This window comes from Mastomys coucha, unplaced genomic scaffold (assembly GCF_008632895.1).
Source record: "Mastomys coucha isolate ucsf_1 unplaced genomic scaffold, UCSF_Mcou_1 pScaffold22, whole genome shotgun sequence".
Classification (NCBI taxonomy): domain Eukaryota; kingdom Metazoa; phylum Chordata; class Mammalia; order Rodentia; family Muridae; genus Mastomys; species Mastomys coucha.
The window spans coordinates 245,823,105-245,836,286 of NW_022196905.1; the positions used below are offsets into that span (position 1 = coordinate 245,823,105).

At 41.5% G+C, this 13,182-nt stretch overlaps 1 long non-coding RNA gene across 2 annotated transcripts; it reads right to left on the reverse strand.

Annotated features, from left to right (window-relative positions):
* Positions 1-230: 230 nt before the first annotated feature.
* Positions 231-1,569, reverse strand: LOC116068034. 2 transcript variants are annotated; one of them, XR_004109411.1, is made up of 2 exons: positions 1,313-1,569; positions 231-842 (listed from the first exon to the last, which is right to left on the reverse strand). It is a non-coding gene; the product is annotated as an uncharacterized LOC116068034 (long non-coding RNA). The 2 variants fall into 2 exon arrangements; XR_004109410.1 differs by having other exon boundaries at positions 231-851.
* Positions 1,570-13,182: the final 11,613 nt, after the last annotated feature.

The following is a 13,182-nucleotide window of genomic DNA, read 5'->3' on the forward strand; positions in this document are numbered from 1 at the left end:
AGTATGAGGCCAGACTGTGCTACATGGGACCTGGTCTCAAAAAATAAAACAAAAACCAAAAAATAACCCCAACCAACCCAACCAACCAACCAACCAACCAACCAACCAACCAACCAACCAACCAACCAAAAACCCATAACAAATCAAATACACACACATACACACACACATGCACACGCACACACTCACGCGCGCTCACATACACATACACTTAGATGAACCAGAGTAGATTTACCAATTACCTAAAACTTTATTTGATTCTGGGCCTCGATGGATCTCAGTTGTGTGGTTTGTACTGCATCTTGTGATGTCACCTGCATTTGTACCGGATGTCGGATGTCCAGTGGCTGTACTGGAATCTCTGAGAAGGCTTTACTCAGTATCTCAAACTTTCCTGTTTCTTCATATTCCCTTGGTGAGCAACATGATGGCTCAAAGTCAGCCAAACTGCAGCTGCGATCAGGAAAGGGAGACAGTAGCCGCCAGGCTCTCATGGGACAGGAGTGGGTCTTTGCAGCATTTCTTCCACAGGTTCCAGGGCTAACCTTCAGCGGGGAGGGCAGTGGCTGGTCAGAGATGCTGACATGCGCATAATGAAAGGGAAGGGATAATGGCGGCTGTCTTTGGAGGAGCAGCACTATGCACGAGACAGGGTTGATTTTCAACTTGACACTTTCATGCTGAGACACAATGGTGAGTTTTAGGTCCACTGTGAAGTTTCCGTGTGAAGGTGGTTGCCAGTACTATCCACATGAGTGAGGTGACTCCTCCAAGTCGGGGTTCATGGAATTTCCTTACAGTAAGGAGTGCTCTTCATTGCATGGAGACCCGTGACAGGTTCCCTGAGATGTCTCCACAAATGGGAAGCAACCATAAATTTAAAAAAGTAAAAAATTGTTTTTTAAGTTAAAATTGTATTTATGGGTTTCCGAGGGAGTGTATGCTGTGCGCATGTGTGGAACTGACAGAGACCAGGAAAGGGTGCTGATTTCTCTGAAGCTAGAGTCACAGACAGTCATGAGTCCCCCTAGGTGGAGTGCTGGGACCTAAACCCAGGCCCTCTGGAAGAGCAGTAAGCTCCACTAACCACTGAGTAATCTCAACAACCTTTCCTTAAACTTTTTGATTTATGGTTTCACTGAAAACAGAGACTTTTTTTTTTCAGAAAAAAAAAGTCAGTACAGTCAGTACCTTGACATCCTATCCCGGGGGTGGGGGTGGGGGAAATGGGATTCATCCTCCCAAGTCTACATATTATTAGCCATCCCCGCTCGTAGCCCTTTCTTGTCCGATATTAGCATATCTTAATTACATTTTCACTGCGGAAGACTTAGACAGTCACTATCGAGACCAGAGAAATTGTCAGTGGGTTAAACAAATAGAAGATTGGCTTTTGCTGTTTCGAGCACTGGATTCTTGTCATGTTCTCTGGTGAACGTTACAGTCTGTTAAACCAGCATGTTCCTTGGGGCCATTAGGACTTTCTGAACGTTTCTGTGTTTCGCTTTGATCTTCGTATTTTATATTGCTGGTCAGGTGTGTGTGGTTTGCTATCATTAAAAAGAGTTAAATTGCTCAGTCCCAGGCTTTGGATTTTTATTATAACTCTTTAATTCTGTGCCTGTGATAGAAATGTCAAATGACCCAGAAGTTGGCCAGCACTGGGTATTTGTTTAAGTACATTGTATTATGATTTTAGTTTCCAGAGAGGACAAAGGCAGATACAGCTAGGAAAGTGTAGAAGAGCACACAGGCTGGCTCTCCTTCCTGCCTACCCTGAGTTCAGCGGTAGGATGGCCATGGTGGTGCTGTCCTCTTGTTTTAGTGGTGGGATGAGGACTTGAACTCAAGCTTGAAATTGGTGCCATATCCTAGAATTTAAGTCCTGAAATACTGGATGATCTCTTCAAAAAAGTCATTTCCTTAATATGTGTCTGAATGTTTTGCTTGTATGTGTATCTGTGCATCACACATATGTCTGGTGCCCGTGGAGGCCAGAGAAGGCATCAGATACCTGGTACAAGACTTATGGATGATTGTGAACTACCACATGGACTTTGGGAACTGAATTCAGATACTCAAGAAGAATAGCCAGTGTTTTTAACCGCTGGGGAATCTTTCCAGCTCCAGAATGAACTTAAAAAAAATTATTTTTAAGTTGTGGTGTGTGTGTGTGTGTGTGTGTGTGTGTGCATCTGTCTGTCTGCTTGTCTATCTATCTATGTGTGGGTATGCTCATATAAGTATACCACAGAGACCAGAAGAGGGTGACAGGTCCTCTGGAATTGGAGTTACAGGCAGTTGTGAATTGCCTGTAGCAGTTTCTAGTGTTAGAAACTGAAGTCAGGTCCTCTGGAAGAGCAGAAAGTGCTCTTAACTTCTGAGCCATCTCTCCAGCCCCTGCGTTCATGCCTTTATTTAATATTCATCTTTGTCATTTCCTCTGTTATCTTTGCCTTATCATTTGTTCTGTTTTGGATTGCTGTATTTTGAAGCTCTATGGTGTTAGGGACATATAAATTTATGTACATGTATATATACTCATGTGGCTGCTAACATACACATATTTATGTGTGTACATATATGTGTGAGTGTATGTATATATACATATACAAATATATAATATTCTTGGGTCTATATACATATATGCATATACAAACACACACACACACACACACACACACACACACATGTTGAGGTAAGGTGCCATGTATCCCAGGTTGGCCTCAAACTCACCGTACAACTGAGTTGCCTCAGAGCCTCTTACCTCTGTCTGCCATGTGCTAGAACCACAGGCAGTACACCACACCTTGTTCATGCAACACTGAGGAATCAAAGCTTCGACTTCACACGCTAGGCAAGCACTCTGCCAACTGAGCTACAACTCCACATTGCCTTTATCTTTAAAAAAATCTTTTTGCTTTGATTTGTGCTATAATACTAAAACCACAGGTGTGTAGGGGTTGGGGAGACTAAAATTGCTACCTTAGGTACCAGTGTTCTTCAGTTATACAGGCCTGACCAGTCCTGCCCCACATGTGTATTTTCAGTCTTTTGTGGTCTATACTTTTATTATTATTATTATTATTTTACATTTACTTACTTTGTTGTAAGTGTATGATTTACCTACATGTATGTATGGGCACCACACGTGTGCAGTACCTGTAGAGGTCAGAAGAGGGCGTTGAATTCCCTGAAACTGCAATCACAGATGGTTATAAGCTGTCCCATGGGTACTGGAATCCAACCCTGGTCTTCCGCAAGGGCAGTAGTTCCTCTTAACTGTAAATGAATTATATATTCTAGCTAGCCAGTATAAAAGACACAGAACCCTGTGTTTTATTTATAAGCTATAAACCTAGACTGGGCAGGTTCCGTGCTGTTTTTAACTTTATCCAATCCATATGCCCCATGTTACTTGCTGTTTGAGTCTTGCCCGGGCTGCTTTTGCTCCATCAGTCTGTCCTCAGGGAGCATTTCTCTTTGCCATGTGCTCCTGGCCCGTGCTGTCTAATAGCATCCCCCTGTTCTCTTTGTCTTCTCTATCCTCCTTTTCTGTGGTCTCGCTCTATTCCTAGGTACTACCTTCCTCTCTCTGTTGCTCAATCACAGGCTCTAGCCTTTCATTAACCAATCAGGGATATTGGAGAACATTCTTTATAGTACATAGGTTAAAACTCTGCCCCAATAGGCTGCAGTCTGGACCAGGGCACAGAACTCAGTTTCTGAACATACAGCACACAAGTCTAACCCAGATGCTTAACTACGTAGGTATCTCCCCAGCTTCAGGGTCTCTCTTACGCATACCACAGAACTGTGTCTTATTTTGGTTGGCCTCCCAACCTGACTTTGAACTAGAAATCTCATCTATATCTATATCTATATCTATATCTATCTATCTATCTATCTATCTATCTATCTATCTATCTATCTATCATCTCTCTGTCTATCTAGCTATCCATCTATCTATTCATCTATCCATCATCTATCTGTTTGTCCATCCATCTATCTACCTATCCATCCTTCCATCTATCTATCTATCTATCTATCTATCCATCCACCTAGCCACCCAGCCACCCAGCCATCTATCTATCATCTATCTATCTATCTATCTATCTATCTATCTATCTATCTATCTATCTATCTATTTATCTATCTATTTATCTATCTATCTATCTGTCTATCTACCTATCCATCTATCTATTCATCTATCCATCTATCTATCTGTTTGTCCATCCATCCATCTATCTACCTATCCATCTATCTATCTATCTATCTATCTATCTATCTATCTATCTATCATCTGTCTATCTACCTATCCATCTATCTATCTATCCATCCATCCATCTATCTATCTATCTATCTATCTATCTATCTATCTATCTATCTAACTATCTATCTATCCATCTATCTATCATCTGTCTATCTACCTATCCATCTATCTATCTATCCATCCATCCATCTGTTTGTCCATCTATTCATCTATCTACCTATCCATCCTTCCATCTATCCATCCATCCATCCATCCATCCATCCATCCATCCATCCATCCATCTATCTATCTATCTATCTATCTATCTATCTATCTATCTATCTATCTATCTATCCACCTAGCCACCCACCCATCTATCTATCTATCTATCTATCTATCTATCTATCTATCTATCTATCTATCTATCTATCTATCTGTTACAAAGTTTTGTTCTTTCTTGCTGCCAAAAGTTGGAGAGGGAGTTATAAGAATAGCTAAGGTGGGAGAGGAAGCACAGGCTTTGAGGGTTTACAAAGGGGGCTGGGTAGATGTCTCGTGGGTCAGCGATTGTCATACAAGTGTTAGGATCTGAGTTCAGATTCTCCAAACCCATGCAGAGCTGGGCACGGGAGCACACATTTGTAACCACAACACTCCTCTGATGAGGGGAGAAGCGCAGACAGGAGGCATGCTGGGGGAGAGAATTCCCAGAAACTCTTGGGCGCCAGGCGTATGCAGTGATGAACATCAAGAAATCCTGTCTCAAACATGGTGGAAGGTGAGAACAAACACCAGACCTCCATTCATGTACTGCAGTATTCACTCACATGCACGTACACATACATACACACATGGAGTATTCATCCACATGCACACATATGTGCACACATATATTTGCTCACATGCACATACTTGCACACATGTATTTATGCACATGCATATACACATACTTGCACACATGCACACACACAGACTAATAAAAAAGACATAAGAGCCTAGAAATGTCTTGATCATGGATCCCCATTTTAATAACCTTTGTCACTTTTCTTTATAGACTGAAGGAGGAAATGCCAGTGTCCCCTAGTAAGCCATGTCTCTTTTTGCTGTGCAGGTCTAAAAATGCAAGCAGATATTGAGCTCAGTGTCTGCATGGAAACTATAGTGAAGAAACTCTCTAACCTATGACCTTCCAGGCATGGATCTTTTCAAAAGTTTATATTGGTACTTTCTATTTTATTCAATTGCTAAGCTTAGTAGAGTCAATTAAAAATATTTCTAATTATTCCTCAGTCTCTATATTTTCCCAGAGGCCTCCTGGCCCCCATAGTTCAGATTTTGGGCTGTTTCTTTTTAAGACCATCAAATACATCATATTCACTGGATCAGCATCAGGGTGGAATTCTTTCTATTCTAATAGACTGCACACCACACAAGGTCATTCATAATAAATACAAGGTAACATGCCTATTACATAAAAATAAAATAATTGTTTTTGTGAAATGAATTGGAAGATGTGGTATAATTAGACGGTGGGCATTTGTATTCTCCTATTATCGTTTTAGAGCTGGGAAGAAATGGAAGTAATTTATTTCATCTTGGTTATGGTCCTTCTTTCTGGTCCAACAATTTATCAGAAATGTTAATCCAGCAGGCAGTAAGTGGAGGGGGCAAAAGGAGAAGGGGATTTAAAATGAGCTTGGAAATATTGCATAACTCATTAAAAATGTAATCATGCGTAAAATGAGATCAATGGAAATTTATCTGAAAGTGCAGGGAGAAGGCATTTTCTAGTATGATACTGGATTTAATAGACTGGATTTTAATTTAGTCGGTTTGGTACCAAAAAAAAAAATCCCTCCAGGCTAAATAAAACCATTTTCCCTCCCAGTTATTGTATGGACAGCTAATTTTCACACCCCTTCCCTCTGATATTCAATCTTATCTCTCGCTGGATAGGGGGGCTTCGGTATATTGCGGAACGTTTCCTCTACATCCTCCGTGACTGCTCTCATTTGCACGATACATGATCAGAAGAACAAACGTCGGGGGTGGGGTGGGGTGAACCATGCAGAACATTTCTTTATTAATTTTTTTTAAAGTGAAGTAACTTCTTTTTTTTTAATTTACCCCTCTTCCCTGTTTTAATAGCCAGTGTATATGAAAGTTAATGTTCTATCGTGCGCTCGGCCCAGTAGCTCCTGCATGTAGTAACATTTGATTTCTTTGTTATATTTATACTTTACATCCTGGTTCCCATCTTGAATGAATGAGACCAGTGGATTCTCTTCTTGAGAAGAAACTCTATTTAAGGAGGATCCTGGGGTACAGAGGATTGCAGCAACAGACTGATGGACGTATGGAAGGGTTGTGATTTATTTTGTGAGTGATAGACTGTAATTCTGAAACAATAGAGTTTGTAAATATAGGCGTCATTGAAATCTGTCTCCAGTCTCTCGGATGCTTTCCTTGGCTGGTAACCTAGGAACGTGAAATGGTGTAACTAATGGCACACATTACAGGGCATTATCTAATGCCTTCCTTATTCTTATCACCCAGGCTCCAAATGAAAAAAGAGAGAGCTCTCTCAGAGGAGAAGTTCTTATACAAACTTATGGGGTAGTTCCTCCAAACTTCTGCAAGCATCTACTTAGGAACCTTTTTTGATTTCACAAACACTAAACAGTCTCCTGATAAAATATTCAGCCTCTAGTCTTTTCTCCTGTTCTTTTCTCTCTTCTTAACTACAGTACTCTAGGGCTGGAGAGATGGCTCAGCAGTCAAGAACACTGTCTGCTCTTGTACAAGGTGTGGGTTTGGTTCCTAGCTTCCACATGGTGGCTCACAACCATCCTCAACTCCAGTCTTAGGGGATTGGGTATTGTGTTTTGGCATCTGTAGGTACCAGGCACATGCATGGTGCATGCATGCATGTTCACACACACACACACACACACACACACACACACACACACACCACTAATATACATAAAATAAAAACAAAACAAATCTTAAACACACACACACATGCATGGTACTCCATATTAGGTGTCTGCTCTTCCTGACTTCTTTTCCTCTGAGGAATAGATATGGACCAGTTTAAAAAAAAAATGCAATTATAGTTTTTGTTAAATTATTTTAAAAAGAGACCATAGCATTTTGATTGTTTTCATGCCTCTTGGTAATTTTTACTTAACATTATACTCTTGGGAACATTCCCATTTGTAGGCACTTTGTTCTGTTTAACTGTTGCATGGTATTCCATAAAATAGCACTGGGCAGATCTGGAATGACTCTAATGTCCCTCACTGGAGGCATGGCCAAACGCAGCAGTCATGATAAATCAGTAGAGCCTTTGTATATTGTTTTGTGCAAGGTGGGGGCCATTCTTTTACTGCAAGATGGAAATGTGGAGTGGGCAGAGTCATAGTACAGTTAAATTTTACAGATTAGTGTTTCACAAAAGTCCTGTGGGTTTCACGGATCTTGCTGGCACTCACTTCTGCAGTGGGCTCACCACGTTGTCTGTGGTGTAATGGTTGGTGGCTGGCACTCTGGACTCTGAATGGTGTGTAAGTTCCACATTGATTTCTTTCCTTTGCATGCAAGTTAATCTGTCTCTCTCTCTCTCTCTCTCTCTCTCTCTCTCTCTCTCTCTCTCTCTCTCTCTCTTTAAGTTTCTAAGCCTGTGGATCGTTTCTGTCTTTGGTTTCATGATGAGTCTAATTTTGTTTCATTGTCACTAATCAATATGGTGTACATGACTCCTGCCCTGTGGGAGTCAGAGGGGTTTTCTTCATGATCTAACACGTGATCAATGCCCCCTGGTGAGTGTTCCTGACTGTTTGAGAAGAAGTTCTTTATTGAGTTTAATGTTCTATTTTATATCAGCTAAGAGCAAACTGGTTAATTAAGCTTCTCACATAGCTGTACTCTTGTGTTTTACCAGTGGGTCTTTACACACTGTATTGTTGAGCATGAGCCAAAGCTTATGTGCTACATCCTCTGGGCAAATACTGCTCTTCGGCTTTGTACTGCCTTCAGATTACATTGTCTCTTTTTCCCTTATGCTAAGGATGGCTTGGTGTATTTTTCCTTACATGGTTATCTTCCTTCTTTGTCTTGTCTTGTTTTAGATATGTCTCCTAAAAATAACTGGTGGGTGTTCTTTTTTTTTATTACAATATAAAAATTTCTATTTTTAAAAACTGTCAGGGCTGGAGAGATGGCACGGTGGTTAAGAGCACTGACAGCTCTTCCAGAGGTCCTGAGTTCAATTCCCAGCAACCACATGGTGGCTCACAACCATCTGTAGTGGGATCTGATGCCCTCTTCTGGTGTGTCTGAAGACAGCGACAGTGTACTCATATACATAAAATAAATAAATCTTTATTAAAAAAAAGGTCAGCACCTCACCTCAGTATGGGCAAAGTGTCTCAAGATTCTTGGTGGTAGATGTGTGACACTTCGTGGTAGATGTGTGACATTATTGTCATCCGTTTCAGGTTTATTCCTGTTGCTGTGATAAAATGCCCTGGCTAAGAGTAAGTTAGAGAATAAGGGGGCTTATTCAGCTTACAATTTTAGGGTAAAATCCATCTGTTGTGGGGACCTCGAAGCAGCCACTTGAAACAGCTAATCGTATCACATCCGTGGCCAAGAGCAGAGAGAATAAATGTGTACATGGTAACTTGATTGCTTGCACTCACCTCGATTTTTTCATTCCTAAGACTGTTCAGGACTCCTACCTAGGGGATGGTGCTGCCCACATTTAGTTGTGTGCTACCTACACCGGTTAACTGATTTAAGACAACCTCCTACAGACATGCCTGCAAGTCAGTCCAATATCGACAACCCCTCACTGAGATTCTCTGACCAAGTGATCATTAAGTTGTGCCAGGTTGACAGTTAAAGCTAACCACAGGATCACCTTTAAAAATATTTAATGTCCTATGAATCTCCTGTTTTCATTACTGTCTTAGAATTTCTCCAGGATGGGCATCATGTGATCTGCCTCCGTGGCTCTGTGTGGTGGGTGGACTGAGACCTCATTGCACCTTACGGCCTTAAGGGTGAGCTTGTGTTTGTGGTTAGACTAATGTTTCTGAGGCTTCTTGTTTTCTAGATGAACAAAGGAGTAAGATTTGTCAAGTTTTAGCAGAAATCACGTGTCGGGGCAGAGAGGTCTCTGATGTTAATATATGAGAGATTTTGGTGGGCTGATTAAATAATTCACCTTTTAGGCCATAGCAGAAAGAACTTAAGCTTTATTTAGTGCTCTGCTAAAGAGAGCAATGGGCATGTTGATAACAGAGGAATCTCGGCATGTGGTGATGGAATGTGATGGTTTGTGTGTGTGTGTGTGTGTGTGTGTGTGTGTGTGTGTGTGTGTGTATGGGGTTGTCCTTATTTCTCCAGCATGCAATAGCCGTTATGCAACTGAGGACACTGCTTAGTCCTGGGTGGTTTTGGTGAGCTGGTTTTGGTGAGCCTCTTTGGCTGTAGTTTCTTAGCCTTTAGTTCCCACTGTGCAAATAAGAGCAGCTCTGTGGTGCTCAGTTGTGGCTAATTTTGCATGTTTGGTCCATCTTGCTTTCTGCTGTTAGACTCCTTGGGCAGAAGAGAGTCAGTGCTTTTCTGTTTGGAAGACATTTTCTGTACCAGGCTTGTATTAGGGACCTGTTCCTTCTCTGCTCTCTCAAGTCTGGCCATCTTTCCACCATACATGAGACAATATATTTCCACATTGTTTAGGTACTTTTGAGGACTCTGTAATGACCCGGACATTTGTCTCCATTGTATGTAGTCCACGGTGGAGTCTCTCATCTGCTGTATCACAAGATGGCCAGTTGGCAATGTGCCCAATAGAGGAGGAAGTGTGGATATGGGGACACAGGGACTGTGTGTGTGTGTGTGTGAGTGTGGTGTGTGTGTGTGTGTGTGTGTGTGTGTGTGTGTGTAGTGCTGGGGGTTGAACCCAAAGCATTATTTAAAAAAAAAAAAGCAAGTAAATTTCTAAGGCACTTCCTATTAGTGAGAAGAATATAACCTCTACATAGTTCCTCCTAAAATCAATTCTTTTTAAAAATAGTGTATATGTGTGTGTAGGTATAATGGGGTGTGGCATGGAACATGTGTGGAGGTTGGTTTTCTTCTTCACCTTTAGATGGGTTCCAAGGCTTAAACTCAGATCTTTAGGCATGTGTCACTCAGCAGGTGCCTTTACCTGCGAAGTCATCTTGCTGGCCCTAGAAGGTGTTCTATAATGGCATTTTTTTATTGTTAGAAAAATATTTCTCCTTGCCCTTAATGACTTTAATGGTATTTCTGGTCCATATCTATACCTCATTTGTATATCTATATATCATCTATATACCTATCTTATATCCATCATCTACCTACCTATATACTTATATCTATCTTATCTCTACCTACCTACCTGTATCTATCCTATCTATCTACCTACTACCTACCTAAATACATCTATCTATCTATCTATCTATCTATCTATCTATCTATCTATCTATCTATCTATCTATCTATCATACATCTATCTGTATGGTTTCCTGAGGTTTTTGTGATGTGTTTTGCCATCCTAACATCCTCATAAAACTGCCAAAACAAGTGGTTGGAAGCAGTAGAAAATGCATCATAAATCAGTGAATGAATGCTGTGTTAGGTCACATACTTGAAAAGTTCATGTAGGCTTTAGGCACAGGTGGATCCAGCAATTCAAATGTTGCCATGGGATCCCTCTGTATATTCACTTTGTTTCCTTTGTTAGCTCTTTCTAATTCCTTCTCAAACATACATCCAGGGATCTGGAGAGATGGCTCAGTGGTTAAGAACACTGGCTCTTCTTCCAGAGGATCTGAGTTCAATTCTCAGCAACCACATGGTGGCTCACAACCATCTATAGGGGCACCTGATGCCCTCTTTAGCCAGGTGAGTGTATATGCAGCAGAGTACTCATTTATTAAATAAATAAAATTTTAAAAATAAAAAATAAAAAAACCCAAAAACCATCCATCCACCTGTGCTGGCAAGAGGGTTATAGCCAGTTCCAGGCTGATAGGACTTTTCCAGGGGAAAGAAAGTTATTATTATTATTCATTGTTTTCTTGGATGCTAACCACAAATGGTATTAATATGATTAGACTTGTGGTCCTTACTGCTGTTTGGGGATGGAATGAGCTGTGTAGCAGGACCTGCCCCTTGATCTGAAGATGGATCCAGCCACTACTGAATCATAGACATTCTGGGTTGGACTGACATGATTCCCAAAGGAAAAAGCTAAGATAAAGGATGAGAAGCCAACAAAAACTACAGCTGTCTACTAGGGTGGGGACTCAGAGGGTCAGGTGGCCTTTCAGGGTGCCCAGCTGTGCCACAAAGAAAAGGAAGAAAAGCTGGAGTTGTTTATTTATGGAATTTAATTAGGATGTTTTATTCTTAATAATTGAATATATTAGAAATAAGTGTTTGATATTCAAATATTTGGGCTTTGCTCCAGAGAATGAAAATAAGACACATTTATTTAGTAGTCAAGGAGAAATTTATGCACCAAGTCTTGAAACTTGACTTCCTGGCTTAATGACCCTGTTGGGCAAATTTTTGTTAACAGCTTTTTTTAAGAAAAATCTTGAGTCAGGGTCTCCTGGAGCCCAGGGTGGCCTTGAACTTGCTGTGTATCTGACTATGACCTTGAACATCTGATCCTCTTGTTTCCATTTTCTTGATGCTAGGGTTCTAGAGGCATGCACCACCAATGCCTGGCTTATGAGGTTGGGGCACGGAACCATCCAGCTTTGTGTATGTGAAGCAGGCATTCTCTCAAGTGAGTTTCAGGCCCTGCCTATACTTAGTGCATATAGAAGCCAATTTTTGTGCTTGCTAAAAAAAGGCAAGCCCAATGGGGGAGGGCGGTGCACTCTCAGAATGAACTTGCTGGTGGTATACTTAAGGTTGGTCTGTGCATTCAGCGTCCTTGTAGTCCCAGCACAAAGTGTCTTGATTTTCCTTTGGGGAGATGGAAGTAAGCATGGAAGCGCCATCATGTACTCAAGTGTGTTACCTCCCCTTCAACAGCAGGTGGCAGTGGCTTGTGCTGGCTGTGGTTCAGCCGGTGAGGGTGGCTATCCTGCAGACAAAGGACTCCATTTGGTGGTAGGTTAGCAACTGCTGTGTTTCCTGGAGGAGAGGGCTGAAAGAATGTGTCAGGGAAGTCCTGCCAATAAAGTAGATGCTTGAGCTCCTAGCACGCTAGAGGGAGCAGGGCATTTGGACAGACTTCATCCTGTTCTGTAACATCCAGCTACCTCTGTTAAAACGGATCGGGGACATTGATGATGCTAAGGTCAGGAGATAGTGAGTTTTCACCGTCGACCTGATTGGATTTGGAACTGCCTAGGAGACACACTACTGGGTGTATCTGCGAGGGCCGTTCCAGACATATTTAACGGAGGCAGGGAGGCTTACCGTAAACGTGAGCAGCATTATTCTATGGGATGTGTTAAAAGGGGATGCGGTGGGGAGCAGAAAATGATCTGAACACCAATTTCCAATCTCCCTGCTTCCTGACTGTTCGGGGCAGTGGGACTTCAAAATTCCTGTGGCCACGCCTTCTCCTCCGCGAGTTCAAATAACCCTTTCCTTTATTGAATTCCTTTGCCAGGTATTTCATCAGAGCAACGAGAAAAATAACTAACCCAAACAGTGAAACACCAATTTGTGAGTCCAACACGGTGCGCACTTGGTAACCATTTCCAGGCTCCTCTGCGTGAGGGAGGATCTGCTGCTTTAGTGGCAGTTGCTTCATTTCCATCTTGAAATGACTTTGTGGTCCTTCACTTTATAAAACCTAGCACAGTGTCATCAATTAGTGTCAACAGACCATTTGTATTTCGTTTATTTGATATATATATATATATATA